The sequence below is a fragment of the Mustelus asterias genome, chromosome 25, assembly GCF_964213995.1.
Source record: "Mustelus asterias chromosome 25, sMusAst1.hap1.1, whole genome shotgun sequence".
Taxonomy (NCBI): Eukaryota; Metazoa; Chordata; class Chondrichthyes; order Carcharhiniformes; family Triakidae; genus Mustelus; species Mustelus asterias.
The window spans coordinates 35,374,638-35,390,312 of record NC_135825.1 but is presented as its reverse complement, the minus strand read 5'-3'; the positions used below and the strand labels follow the sequence as shown (position 1 = coordinate 35,390,312).

General features: G+C 45.6%; 1 protein-coding gene across 1 annotated transcript in view; it reads left to right on the top strand.

Annotated features, from left to right (window-relative positions):
- Positions 1-15,675, top strand: part of lgr6 (leucine-rich repeat containing G protein-coupled receptor 6) — a 287,303-nt gene that overhangs the window by 79,385 nt on the left and 192,243 nt on the right. The gene's annotated exons all lie outside the window — the stretch shown is intronic.

Here is a 15,675-nt window from a genome sequence, read left to right as displayed (position 1 = left end):
TCAAGCAATGGTAGCGCACTCTCTGGCCATACCTCTCCTTGTTACTTTGGTTTATTTTAGCGGAAGTGGCTTGGGCCAACTGTTAGGCTGCTTGCAGCTCTTTCTTCATCTTAGACACATACTGCAAGTGGGAAGTTGTTGAGGTCCCATCCACTGACACGCCAAAGCAAACGTCCACAGGAAGTCTGGCTTCCCTCCCGAACATTAAAAAGTAGGGTGAATACCCGGTAGCTTCATTTGGGGTACAGTTGTGCGCGTGGACCAGATGTGCAATGTGCTGACTCCATTTGGACTTTTGACTGGGCTCAAGAGTTCCCAGCATGTTCAACAGGGTTCTATTGAACCTCTCTGGTTGAGGGTCACCTTGTGGGTGGTATGGTGAAGTTCTTGATTTCCTCACACCCAACATGGTCAACATCTCTCTCACCAACTGGCTTTCAAAATCCCGACCCTGGTCTGAATGTATGCGAGTTGGTAGGCCATAATGAATGAAGTATTTCTCCCATAGAGTTCTGGCAACCGTTATGGCTCTCTGATCCTTGGTTGGGAATGCTTGTGCATACCGAGTGAAGTGGTCAGTGACTACCAACACATTGCGGGAATCAGGTTCTATGGAGAGAAAGTCAATGCATACAAGACCCATAGGGCCTGAACTTTGGATGTGGGAAAGTGGTGCTGCTCTCTGTGGCAGAGTCTTTCTCTTAATGCAGCGTTCACATGTCTTGCAGTATGTCTCTACGTCTAGCTTCATGCGGGGCCAGAAGAATCTGTCACAGACGAGTGCATAGGTCTTGTCAAATCCCAGATGTCCATAGTTGTCATGCAGTGACTTCAGAATCATACGGTGGAACTGCTTGGGGAGCACAAGCTGTCGCCGTAAGCATAGGTCAGACTGTTTGACTGTCCTGTAAAGCAGTCCCGGCTCGATTGACCACTTCCCCCACTCTCGTTTCAGAAGTGTAAAATCAGGATGGTTTGTCTGTATTTGACTTGCCGGTGCCTTCTGATTGACAGCTAGCCATATTTCTCCTATACACGGGTCACTTTTCTGAGCAGCTTGAAGCTCTGCTGGACTGAAAGTGGGCAGCTGATCAGCTACTACTGCAAGGGTATGACAGAAAGCCTTGGGAACTGCAGACACATGAGCCCCTATTTGTTCGATCACACATGGATAGGAGTGTCCTGCTCGTGTGCTACTCTACACAGTCTGACAGAGAGACCGCACTCCTGGAACAGGGATTTCTTGCCATTCATCATCTGGTGTCATGCTGTCATGTGGACGTCGAGACAACGAGTCTGCGTCAAGGTTATGCCGGCCTGGTCTATACTTAAGGCTAAAGTTGTAGGTGGACAGTGCTGAGAGCCAGCGATGACCAGTGGCATCCAGTTTAGCTGACGTTGTGACGTATGTCAGGGGATTGTTGTCCGTTCTGACTTGTACAGTAGCTCCGTAAAGATAGCCATGTAGCTTATCCACAATAGCCCACTTGAGAGCTAAAAACTCCAGTTTGTGTGCTGGATAGTTTTTCTCAGATGGCGAGAGACTTCTGCTGATGAATGCAACTGGGCGTAGACCATCATCATGCTCTTGGTATAAGACACCACCTAGTCCGTCCAGGCTAGCATCCACGTGCAGAATGTAAGGCTTCTGTGGATCTGCGAACGCCAATACAGGGGCTTTGGTGAGCCGGATCTTGAGTCCTTGGAAAGCATGTTCGCATTGCTCACTCCACCGAGAGCCAAAGGGTTCAGAAGGCTTGAAGTAAGTCTTGTCAGGTGAGTTTGCAGTCTGACTCCCCTTGGAGCGGGGACGGCGAGGATATCCTTGAAGGAGTCCGTTGAGGGGACGGCAGAGTTTGGAGAAGTCCTTGACAAAGCGGCGATAGTAGCCACAAAATCCAAGGAAGGATCTGAGCTCTGTCACCGTTTGGGGTCTTGGCCAGGAGACAACAGCCTCTACCTTGGATGGGTCTGTCGCTATTCCGTCCTGCGACACTACATGTCCAACGTAGGTGACAGAAGTCCTGCCAAACTGGCACTTATCAAGCGACAGCTTCAGACCTTCTTCTTGGAGCCGGTCAAGCACTTTGAGCAACTGCTCCTCGTGTTCTTCGAGGGTTCGTCCAAACACAATGAGATCATCCAGGTACACCAACACTTCCAGAAAGTTCATGTCGCCGACAGTATGTTCCATGACTCTCTGAAAAGTGGCCGGTGCTCCTGAAATTCCCCGAGGCATGCGTTCGAACTGATAAAAACCCAACGGGCAGATAAAAGTGGTCTTCTCCTTGTCAGCCTCACTCATGGGTATTTGATAGTACCCGCTCCTCAGGTCGAGGACTGTGAACCATTTACTCCCAGACAAGCAGTGAAGAGCGTCTTCTATCCTTGGGACAGTGTACTGGTCCGGTATTGTTCGAAGGTTAAGGGTTCAGTAGTCCACGCACATTCGTACCTTCCCTGACTTCTTGCGTACGACTACTATTGGCGATGCATAGGGACTACGCGATTCAGAGATGATGCCATGGCTTTGTAGTTCCTGTAGGTGCTGGCGCACATCCTCAAAGTCAGCAGGCGACAAGCGACGAGACCTCTCTCGGAAGGGCCTTGCATCCTTCAGTCTTATTTCATGTCTGGTGCTTTTAGAACAACCTACATCCCACTCGTGCTGAGAGAAAACCTCTTTCCTCTCCATCATTCTCTCACAGAGACGCCTCCTTGCTTCCTCTGGCATAGGAGAGGCTCCAAAATCAAAAGAGGAAGGGGTCAGTTCGATTGCAGCTTTATCCGCACACTGTGCCGTTGGCAGAGGAACAGGGGCTACTGGAAAAATATGGGCTACTGGAGTCCCACGTTTCAAGGAGATTTCTCTGGATGACAGGTTCTTCGCAGTCACAGTAATGCGTCTGCTGGAAACAACTGATGCAGGATGAACCTCAGGCCTCACCCACAACTCTTCAGGGGAAAAAGTGTCAATAGGCTGATCTATCAGTGCTAGCTGGTCTGTGAAATCACCAGGAAACTTTGGGAGGCCAGTGACTTTAAACACTTGTCCTGGTTGCAAGGTGATTGGCTTGTGCTGGGTAAACCACACAGTACCATGCTTGTCTACCCCTTCTGTTGTTTCAGACTCGGTGAGTGTCTCATAAGCTTCTCGGAGGACGGGGTGTATGGTCAAAGTACCCAAGAAGCGTTCTCCTGCCAACTCTCTCACCAGCCGGGTATTTGTCCCCACCAACACGGCAATGTTGTCATCTTTCACAGGGTCAGGACATACTAAGGCCAAAGTGTCAACTGTCTGCGGCACTCCGGTTACAGCGGCAGTGAACTCGAGTTGTATGGACAGGTAGCCATCATATGGGTATTGGTGAGAGCTTAAACCCCATATTTCCAGGTCTTCAAGTGGCTGGAGAGGTAAGTGTTTCAGGTAGGTGTCGTAGAAGTTGCGATACAAAATGGTTACTTGGGAGCCACTGTCAAGCAAAGCTCTTGCATAAACTCCTTCTATTTGCACAGGTACACCAGAGATGGGCCCCACTAATCCTGCAGGTAACTGTTTTGAGCCTTGCTTCGCTGGGGGTGGACAGTGGGTGGAACGTATTTCACACGGAACCAAGCACCGTTCCTTCACCTGGCTCCTGAGAAGTTTCCCTGCTGTCTGCTTGCTTTGATCAGTTCCTGATCCACTTTCCTCAGATCCTCGAGTTCTTTGCACTCTCTCCTTGTATGCCCATCTTGCCCACACCTGTAGCAAAAGATTCCTGCCGGCAGTGGTTTGGACATTTTCACTCGGGGCAACGCGTCCCGAACAGCAGCTTCTGGCGCTTGCTGTACGGACCCAGTCCTTGCTGTCGTACTTTCAGATGTAGGGGTAACTGGAACGGCGCTCAACAGTCTGGCCACCTGAGAAGTCAGTTCCCTTACCTCATTTCGTAGGCTGTTCAACTCAGACGTAACTGAGGACTGCGGTACACTGGCGGTGGCTGCGGTGGCAGTAGCTTTCACCCCTTCTCTGGCGCTAATCCAATTTTCTTCCTCTCTTACCTCCCGCATCAGCTGGAAGAAGGAAGGGGGTTTGTCCAGGGTGTGGTTCATCCTTACACGCAGAGCAATCCTGTCTCGGGTGAGTGCACCCTTGACTAGCTGTTCCATCCGAGCTCGATTCATGTCTGCAGCCGTAATTCCTCCCTTAAGAAGAGCACGATGGAGAAGTTTGGCAAGGCGATATAGAAAAGCAGAGTTTTTCTCCTTCATCCTGGTATGTGTGTCTGAACTTGGCCAAGATGTCGGCTCCACTCTCTGTGGTGCCATAAGCTGTGTCCAGAGCAGATAAATAATTGGTGGCCGTAGCAGCGGGAGTGCTAACTTTCAAAAATCGGACGATGTCAGCAGCAGGCCCTTTTAAACTCTCCACTATACGCTGTCTCTTGGCGGCGTCAGTGCATTGCCACTCATTGATCATCTGGGTAGCCTGCTCCATCCAGGCATCGTATTCTTCCTCACCTGGGGGTACAGGTTTCAGTCCTGAAAACAGTCTCAGCTTTCTGTAGCTAGGCCCATCGGTAGACACTTGGTTGCACTTGTCCACCAGTTTGCCAATAGCAGTCACTAAATCCATGTTCACATCCACTTTGGGAGCTTGATTTTCTGATACTATGGCCTGAAAATCCTCCATTGACTTGCCTTCCTATTGTAGTAGTAATAACAGCTTTGTATGGAAAGCATCCTCTTCAGGAACAGCATCCTGTGTGTCCAAGCTTTCTAGCGTATGCACAGCCCATGGCCCAGCTTCTCCTTCAATACCTACATCTGGAGGTACAGTGTCAGGGGTTAAATCAATGCTCGGCTCCACTAGTATGAACAACTGTGTGACAGTAGAATCCCCATGGCGACCACATGTCTTGGTGCGACCAAAGACTTTCACTGTGTTTAAGACCCTAGCAATGGTCTCCTCACTAGTATCTATTGGCACATTGCTCAGTAATATGCCACGAGAAAGACTGATATTCTTTTGGCAGCTCCAGTCAGCAGCCTGAGAAAAATTCATTGTCTTAAGTGAGCTACTAACACTGTAAAAAACCTTTCCTGTTGTAATTACTGGGTTAACTGTTACTGACTGAAGGGGAAAAAAATTATTTGACCAGTCTGGTAAACAGGAATGATCTCAGCGGTGCCTCAAAAAATGTAACCCCCTGCTGACCACTATATGGGGCTAATATTTAACTGTTCGATTTACAGGATCCTGAATTCCTCGCAGTTGATGGTGAGCTGGCTAAATTTCCTGTTTACCCATAAATGCCAGTACAGGCTTGCATGAAAAGGATTTGAGTATGTTTAGCGCGGTGCCTCCAAAAATGTTATTGAGATAAACCTTATAATGAGAAAAGGTTTGGAACAACAAGGTAAACGGAATAACAAAAAAATTTAATAACAAATATAATTAGCAGATATAAACAAGTAAAGAATCCCAACTGAAGATTTTCCAATTAACCGTTTCAACCTGAGAAATGTTCAGAATATCACCAAGCACTTTGAATTTTAAACGTTGGGGCCCATCCGTTGGTGCACATCTGAAGAAAGCCACATTCTGTTACCGTTCCTGTCTGATAGTACTCACTTAATCCCAACACACACACAGTCCGGACGGGTCTACGAGAGGGAAGATGATGGAGCAAGCACCCGAGGCAGAGGTGCCGCGAGCTATCTGTGTAGTAACGCAGATCCCGTGCGCTGAAGGCTGTCCTCCTCGGCAGTCATAAAAAACCAAGCAGTTCTACCTGAGAAAGATTCACTTCGAACTGACTTTTTACTGCCTCTGAAAAGCTTCTCTTCAAAAACGTGGCTGTCCCTCTTCTGCACACTCCCTCCTCAGCTCTGCAGCTGCTTCACTTCCTGGCGTGTTTTTTTTCTTCCCGCCCCCAGAGCAATCCCATTGGCCCAGCCCACATCACTCAACCAACAGCATCCTGTTCACAGCACCCGCCCGGCAAACAGGACACTGAAACCCACAAGGGACAAAGAACACTGGTAAACGTCTTCCCCACAAATTTTCCTCAGTCCCTTACATGGTGAATGTAAAAGATCCAACAACACTATTTTGAAGAAGCAAAAGGGGGTTCTCCCCAGTGTCCTGGCCAATGTTTATCCCTCAACCAACCATTCAAATGCTCATTAACGTATCAGTGTTTGGGTATCTTTGCTGTGTACAGATTGGCTGCTGCATTTCCCACAATACAATCATAATTACACTTCAAAAATATTTTGTTGACTGTAAATTGCATTGGAAAATCCTGAAGTTGTGCAAGACGCTGGGTGGAATCTTCCGTTCTCAGCACGTAGCTCACGTGCTGCCTGAAAAAGTGCCGGGACACCCATACTGACTCTGAGGAAGAAGGGCCGCCATATCTGCTGCCCATCAGGAAGTTCATAGAATCGTAGGTTCCCTACAGTGTAGAAGAGGCCTTTCAGCCCATCGAGCCTGCACCAACAACAATCCCACCCCGGCCCTATCCCAGGAAACCCTACGTATTTACTTTGCTAATCCCCCTGACACTAAGGGGCAATTCAGCATGGTCAATCAACCTAATCCGCACATCTTTGGACCGTGGAAGGAAACCAGAGCACCCAGAGGAAACCCACGTAGACACAGGAAAAGTGTGCAAGCTCCACACAGACAGTCACCCAAGGCCGGAAATGAACCCAGGTCCCTGGGTAACCACTGTGCCACTGTGCAAGTTAAGTGGACACACTTTCCTCCCATTCGAGGAGCCCAAAAGATGACATATCACCCATCAAGAGCTGCCGGCAGGTTTGCACTCCAGCAATGCCAGTAAGGAAGCCATGGCTGCTTCCAGAACACCAAACCCTGGAGTCCCATTATCGTGGAGCAACCCAGGAAAAAAACAAAGTGTTGTTAGGGGAGGGAATCTCGCAGGGTGGGATTCATGGGGAGAGGGGCACTATGGGGGTCAGCAGCAAGGACAGGGGCATGGCTGTCAGTGGCCATCCCCCTGCCCCATGCCCTTTCCCTTAATCATGCACAGGTTAGTGCAGATCGAGGGAACCCCCCACCATGCCCTCAACCCTCCAGATGACATGTAGCCGTACAGTTTTACTAGCAGCTGTTTAGTAGTACAAAACTGCCTGGTTTGGATTTGAACAAAGCTGGGAAGTTAAATGTTCCATGTTGCATTCTCCATCACAACATCTCCACCAATCAGAGTCCACTTGCCAACCAATCAGTACCCTCTTCCCATGCAATGTAAATTATCATTCCCCCACGATAGTTGGTAATTTCTTGCGAATTATCCTGATGCATACAGGACAAAAAGCTTTGATAACATATCCCCTTTTTTCAGCAATGCTCAAGTTTTACCAGTGGTGTAGACCGCAGGTCAGCAGGCCAGCTGGAGCTGGGGAGATTGCAGCAGAGGTGGGAAAATGCCATTTAGTGGTCATTAATTGGGCACTTAAGGGACTCTCATGGAGACAGGTCAACCATGGGTCTTCCCATCCAGAACTTATTTCTGTGGAGGTGGGAAGGCATCAGGCATTGGTCCCGAGCCCAACTCACCAGATTTTCATACCCGTTCACCCTGTTCTTTCCTGCCTAACGGTCCAGAAGATTCTCGCGACTATATAAATGCAAGAATTTCTTTTCTACCAGTTATAAAATAATCAAGGGGAAATTATCGATCCACATGATACAAGTAAGACTTTGACAAGATTTTCCAGTTGGCTTCGGACCCCATTGTACAGACTAAATGGGGGTCCTGAATCTGGGGAGGTATTTTCCCAGAGACGCCCTCCTAATTTGCTGCCTCCAAGTTTGTCACCCAAGTAAGAATTGTCAGGGAAGCTCGGGTTCTGTCAGCCCAATCATAAAAGAGAGGAAGGGCACTGCTGAGATAGGTAGGAAAATGTGAGTGGGGGTGGGGGGAAAATAAATTAAAATTCTGAGTGGGGCCAAGCAAGCAGGCCCTTCTAATCAGAGGAGAAGCCTTTCCAGCAACAGTGTATGGGCCACAAGTGCAACTTTGCTGCTGGCAGCTCCCTCTCTGGGGGATAGAGCTCTGGCGTTGATGCCCGCCCCCCCCAGCCTGCTGCTTGGAGGCCATCTCCATTTAGGAAGCAGCCTCGGGCTGTTCTGCCATGCAATAGGCAGGTAATCTGCACCCCTTCTTGCCCTGGAGAAATTTTCCTTGTAACGGGAATGTGTTGGGGAACAGTCCCAACGTGACTTCCCATTATGTTCTCCCCGCTCTCCATCATTCACCCCCACACCTCCCCTCACCCACCCCTCCCCAGCTATCTGAGGTCAGGAAGACAGGAAAACTTGTGCTCTTGATATCAGTTCAATTCTGAAATGCACCAAGTGCAATATGATGGGACTTGAGACTGGCATAAATGGGAATGTATTTTCTCAATTTGCAATACAGGGTACCAAGAGGATCCATTTAATTTTCCTTTAAGAAACATGATAAATTTTTAATGTGCATATTGTATTATACAGTAAATCTCTGTGAATCATTCAGCTATTGCAGTGACAATAGTTAATTTGCCATCTTGCCAAATAACATATCTCTATAACTTAACTAATAAATTGTACTTAAATTGAAATGACTCTTATCATTTCTGAATACTCAAACATGAGCCACAAAGAAGTATCCTGACTATTTCTGCATGAAAACACCATTTATCATTAGTGCAATGAGAGATTGCGGCCGGAATTCTTTGACTTTGCCCGTGGCTGAGATTCTCCGGTCTCGCTGCAGTGAATGGAGATTTGGCTGAGCGCCAAACTCTCCGTTCTCACTGGCAGTGTAGTGGGGTGTGTGAGACCGTAGAATTCAGCCTGAATATTACTGCAAACAGTAAGAGTTAGTCACAAATGTTCAGTGGGGTCCAATATGAATTGACGGCTCAGTAGCACAGTGGTTAGCATTGCTGCCTCACAGCTCCAGGGACTCGGGTTCAATTCTGACCTTGGGTGACTGTCTGTGTGGAGTTTGCACATTCTCCCCATGTCTGCGTGGGTTTCCTCTGGGTGCTCCGATTTCCTCCCACACTCCAAAGTTATGCAGGATAGGTTGATTGGCTATGCTAAATTGCCCCTTGGTGCCGGGGTATTATTAGGATAAATACATGGGGTTATGGGGAAAGGGCTGGATGGAATTGTGGTCGGTGTAGGCTCCATGGGCTGAATGGCCTCCTTCTGCACTGTAGGGATTCTATGAAAAGTAGGAGTGGGAAGCTGAGCCAGGACTTGGAGTGAGTCCAGAGAGGAGCAGAAGTGAACCAGCAGCCTGGGTGAGGAGGGAGCAGCCGGCAAGGGCTGAGGCTTACTAAGAAAGTGAGGAGAGCAAGGAAGTGAGGGTTAAAGAAGGTGTACTCTTGAAAGAGCAGGAGCCAATGCTGTTCATAGGCACAGCAATGTCAGGCAATCATTATGAAAGTTGGTCATGATTGCTTGATATGTTTGGGGAACCATAACAGGGGATCTCTCTCATCATGTGAAAAAAATCAAGTTTATTTTTCAGCAAATAAAAATAGAAAATTCTGGAAATAATCAGTTAGTTCGACAGCATCCGTGAAGTGAGAAATGAGATTTTCCGGTCACACTCACCCCAAGACTCCTGCCCGAAGTCAACAGACCTTTAAATGGTCCATCAAATCTTCCGCCCTACCCATGGCGATTCCTGTGATGAGTGGGACTAGAAAGCTTACTCCTGAATGTATCAGGTTGCTGACCTCTCATTGGACCTGACCTGATGAAAGCTCATCAACCTGAACAATTTTGGGATGCTTTGAGATATCCTCAGATCATGAAAGGCAATGCAAGTTCGTTCTTCTGTCACTTCCTGGATTTGAGACCAGGGAGAATTCAGCCATGATCTGACTGAGTAGTGGAGCAAGCTCAAAGGGCTGTATGTGCCTACTTTTGCTCCTAGTTCCTATGTTCCTATGTTTGTTCCTCATCTCTGACCATCATTTAAAGCTTTCTCAAGAGCTATCTTGACAACCGAACTTTCAATGCCACCAATGCTCATCCTCTATTCCTTTATTGCTTTATGAGGAACCTCAGGATGTTCCTCTATATAAAACAATGCTATGCTAATGCAAGCTTTTGACATCTACCTTTTCACTAATTTAGCAAAATAAAAAAGTTTAGTCAAAGTAGATATATGTAGAAATTTGTACAATTTATATCTGAATTTCCCCTCTGTGGTGAACCACTGTTACTACAAGTATGTACCTGGACACACCCATGCTGCACCTGGCCCAAGACTCCTCCCTTTCCACCTGGGACCCCTCCCTTTCCACCCAGAGTGGGGTATAAAGGTGATGGTCCCTCCTCCTTGCCTCAGTCCAGACCAGGTCAGCTACAAGGGTGTGCTCCTGTTCTCAGTGAATAAAAGCCTATTAGTTTTCCCTCACTCTCAGGAGTCTCCGTGTCGTAATTGATAGTGCATCAATTTTATTCACTGAGGGAAAAAAACAGGATGGAGCAGCTTTTAAAGCCTGACACTCTAAATTTGGAAGCATCACCCTCCGCCCCCCCCCCCCCCCCTGCCTGCCACGCGAATTGTAGCAGGCAGGGAGCAGGGGTGGACCATGCAAAGATCCGTTGACCTTGGGCAGGATTTTCCGGTTTTGGGACAAATGCGGCCAGAAAATCTGGCCAATATTTGACTTTCAACTAAGATATTTTAAATTTTTTTAAATTTTAAAGTGAAAGTCCAAAGATGTGCAGTTTAGGTTGATTGGCCATGCTAAATTGCCCCTTAGTGCTGGGGGGAATAGCGGGGTAAATATGTAGGGTTACGGGGATAGAGTCTGGGTGGGATCGATGTTGGTGCAGGCTCGATAGGCTGAATGGCCTCTTTCTGCACTGTAGGAATTCTATGATTATATGATTCTAAAATCTTGTCTTGTTACAGTGACAACTAATTAATCTGCACATTTTAAAGAGCGGACTGTAAATTTAAATACATATCGACACCCAAGTTAATTTTTATTGCAGGCGACTATCTATTTGTAAAAATAAAAGATTGAAGTAAGATTAAATTTCCTACTTGTTTTTAGAATTCATTATGAGCTCTTAAAGTAATTCCCAAACAATTGCAATAGTCAGGTTTACCATGTCAAACTGTACACCTATACAATACAGTGATCTGTGGGCAAATAAATTCAATAAAATGAGGATATTTACTGAAATGATTTCCCAAACAATGATGGCAGGACACAAAGTTGGGGCCGGGTGGTCTTTTTTTCTCCCAATGATATTAACATTCTTTTGTATTTGAAGGTCTGTGAAATCTGAAAAGGCCACATTTCTGTGTGTTGTAATTCCAATTATCATGCCTATCAGGAGTATTTTTACTTTGAGATGGTTATGGGAAACAGTCAAAGGGTACTTCTGCGGCTGTTTCATCTAAATTAAGGGAAATGCGGTAATTAAAAATAATTATTCTGTGTCCCACCGGAGGGCCTTAGTTTTTGATTATTTACAAAGCTCATTTGCTATGAATGCACACTCTGAGATACTGACTTTAAAGTTCACATAAAGAAATGTAATTCAAAAAAGGAATGTTTCCCCTCGAACAAACATTTTCTTCAATATACTTTGTAAGAATGTTAAACACACCTTTCAATATCTTAATGGTTTCATTTTTTTACATGCATAAAGCACAGGCTATTCTGTTTCTGGTATAAAGTTTATTTATTAGTCACATGTAGCTTATGTTAACACTGCAATGAAGTTACCATGAAAATCCCCTAGTCGCCACACTCCGGCACCTGTTCGGGTACACTGAGGGAGAATTTAGCATGGCCAATGCACCTAACCAGCATGTCTTTTGGATGTGGGAGGAAACCGGAGCACTCAGGGGAAACCCACACAGACACCGGGAGAACGTGCAGACTCTGCACAGACAGTGACCCAAGCCGGGAATCGAACCCAGGTCCCTGGCGCTGTGAGGCAGCAGTGCTAACCAGTGTGCCACCGTGCCGCCCTTTTGAGATGGTAAGAGTGTATTGAAAAAAATGTTATGAGAATAATCGGGATATATCAACAAAATATGGGGATTTGCAAAATAATTTATTAAGCAAAACTGATTTTCGCCAATTGGCATTGACCAAATCCTTTATGAATAATTTAAATTATTTATCAATCAAATTATGGTTCTAAAATAGACAGTGCTGCTAGAAATCTGAAATATAAGAAGCAAATGTTGGAAATACTCAACAGGTCAAGGTGCATCTGTAGAAAGGGCAACAAAGTTAATGGGGGAGGAAATTCCAACACAGGAATCATAGCGGGGGGGGGGGGCGCGGGGCGGGGAGGAGCGGTTGGGGGGGACACCATGCAAAGGTCTGTTGACCTCGGGCAGGATTTTCCGGTTTTGGGTTAAACGCAGCCGGAAAACCCTGCCCAATATTTCAGATTCAATGACATTTCATCAGAATTGGAAGTTATTAAGAGATGAAAAACTTTTAAGTGAGTGCAGTCAGGGAAAGGGAGCAGGTAAAAAAAGCAAAGTATCCATGGTTGGGCGCAGAGCAGGAGTGATAAAATGATGATGGTACAAGGCAAAATGAAATGATGCTGAAATATGGATCATAACTAAACATGGTCCCAGGAACGGTGCAAGTCGTTCCAGTGGAATAGCAGAGGAGGAGGGAAACATGGAAAATCTTGTGAAGAGAGGGCTACCGTGGCCTGGGAATCTGATAGGAAAAATGCAGATGGATCCCAAGGGTCAAACTACCACAAGTCTCAGCTTGCACCTCCTCCAACACTGCAACTTTCATGCAATCAGAACTAAATGAGTTGTGGCTAAGGTCTAAAATTGTTGAATGAAGTTAAGGCAGAAAATAAGACACAGTGATTTGTTCATCAGCAGGTCAAGGACATCCATTCATGTATTGGCCGGAATTCTCTGGTCTCTTACACCCTGCTACTGCTGCCAGCGAGAAAGGAGAATTTGGCGCTCAGCCAAATCTCTGATCACAGCAGCAGGAATGGATAATACCAGCCATTTGAGAGGTCAGAGAATTCCGACCATTGTCATTAGTAAGGCATATCTTGAAATTTCTGCAAAAGGGTCACAAAGAAATTATGGCCGGAATCTCACCACAGTTCACGCCGTCGGGATTTTTCTATCCCGCTGCAGTGAACGGAGATTTGGCATGAACAGCTGGTAAGATCACACCCTATATCCACAATTTAAGATTATCCCTTCCCCTGACAATAGGGGTAGATGGCTCCCATCTACATAATTATGACAAGTTGTTTAAAAATTTCAAATGCGTAACAGTAATAATGTAAGTCCTTCAGGGATTAATCTTTGGAATATTTCCTCTGAACTGACACCTGTTTTCTAGACACCTATAACAAAAGCCAGCATGTTTTTGAGAAGAGAGTAGGGATTAGGTTAAATGCACAGTAGATTACTGTGAAATCCTTGGGCATATTGAAGAGGAAGACAACTTCCTACAATTTGCTGCCTTGATGTTTGTGCAGTGATCCTGTTGGAATTGTGCAAGGTTACTGTTTAAAATTGAAAGCAGCTTACAGATCTCTTTTTAGATCAAACATCTCTGTTAATGAGTTCTAATCATCACGCTATCGGTAGAACGCAACTGCACAGGGGTGGGTGCAAAGGAGAATCACCAGGATGTTGCCTGGGATGGAAAGTTTCAGCTATGAGGAGAGACTGGATAGGCTGGGTTTGTTTCCCTGGAAGAAGTTTAACAACACCAGGTTTGTTTCCCTGGAGCAGAGGAGGCGGAGGAGGGGTGAGATAGAGGTATACAAAATAATGAGAGGCATAGAAAGGGAAGATCTTAAGAATCTTTTCCCATAGCAGAGGTGGCTAAGACCAGAAGATATAGGTTGAAGGAGAGGAGTAAGTGGTTTAGAGGAGATCTGAGGAAAACAAAATTCACCCAGAAGGTGGTGGAAATATAGAACGCACTGCCTGAGAGGTTGGCAGAGGCAGGTACTCTTGTAAAATTTAAGAAACATCTGAACGGGCACTGAAGTCGCCAAGGCATGGTAGGTTATGGTCCAAGTGTTGGTAAATGCGGTTAGTTTACATTGGTCTTTGATGGTCGGCATGGTGGGCTGAAGGGCCTGTTTCTGTACGAATTTACATTCTATGACTCTATAAGTCGGAAATTTCTGTACTTCTGTAAACATGGTGACCTGGAAACTGGATTATGTCAATTTTTCCGTGTAAAACAGACACTTAAGTGTTCAAAATAATGAACCTACTCACCATATTCTCCGCAGACATGCTGGGCATGTGCTAGAAGTATTAAAAAGTGATATTTTAATTAGGCCCTATGTTTGTCTTAGGACTCTTGTAGCAAATTGATCTATCATGGTGACAAATGAGAAACTCACTCAGCAAATCCTGGTGCTAATAGATAATACGAAGCCTGCACTGGACTTTTTCGAGAGCTTCTTTGACCAATGTGCCATCTTGGTGCTCCTTGGCTATTGACATAGTCCAAAATAAACCATTATGTTTTCATTTCTTTCTGTTTGTTCTTGTTTTTAACATCTGTTTTGCATTTCCCTCAAATTGTATATATATATTTTTTTCATTTTAATGATATTCATAAAAAAGAATGCTTTCCTCCAGCTAAGATCAGCTGGTTAAAAAGTTACTGTGGCGGAGTTAATAGTAAAATTTTATCTCTACGTTGTGGTCTTAAGTTACTGTTTATTCGCAAACATTAAGGTTTCATATTTTTTTACAGAGTAATATTAATTAATTTACTTTTACTAATACTACACAAACCATCAGGGCACCATAGTAGACCGGATCTCAAAACTTTCTTGGTAATACTCATTATAAAAAGAAATAAAATACTAGGGGCTAAATTTCTTTTTAATGCTCTTTGGAGCCCAGCCATTAAGAGTGCCATGTTTTAATGAGTTGCAGAACCGTTGTTGACTCAAATAAGCGCTCACAAGTGCCAATTTATTATTTCAAGCATGACAGCTTCCTGAATAATTGGGGATTCATTGCTTCAACATTAATCTGCTTTGGTGAATTAAAAAAAAACAGAAATGGTACATTTGAAACAGAGCATTTCAAGTAAACGTGTTTGGATCAATTTAAAGATTGTCCCCATTAATTTTTTTTAAGATCACAGCCTTTAATCCCAATCCCTCTGAGTTCTGGATTACAGCCTTCTTATAAGAACATAAGAACATAAGAAATAGGAGCAGGAGTAGGCCATCTAGCCCCTCGAGCCTGCCCCGCCATTCAATAAGATCATGGCTGATCTGACGTGGATCAGTACCACTTACCCGCCTGATCCCCATAACCCTTAATTCCCTTACCGATCAGGAATCCATCCATCCGCGCTTTAAACATATTCAGCGAGGTAGCCTCCACCACCTCAGTGGGCAGAGAATTCCAGAGATTCACCACCCTCTGGGAGAAGAAGTTCCTCCTCAACTCTTCCTTCCTCCCTATCTTATCAGTAGGGAGGACCCTACTGCAGATCAAACAACTGGGAAAGAGGTCTTCATAGGTTCATTGTCAGGCACCTAAGAACTACCAAAGTGCAGCAATGGTGTTACTAAGAAGAAAATACTTCTCCCGGCCCTTGAGGGCTGCCAATACGTGGCTATGAAGGGATGCTGAGAGGGAGAAA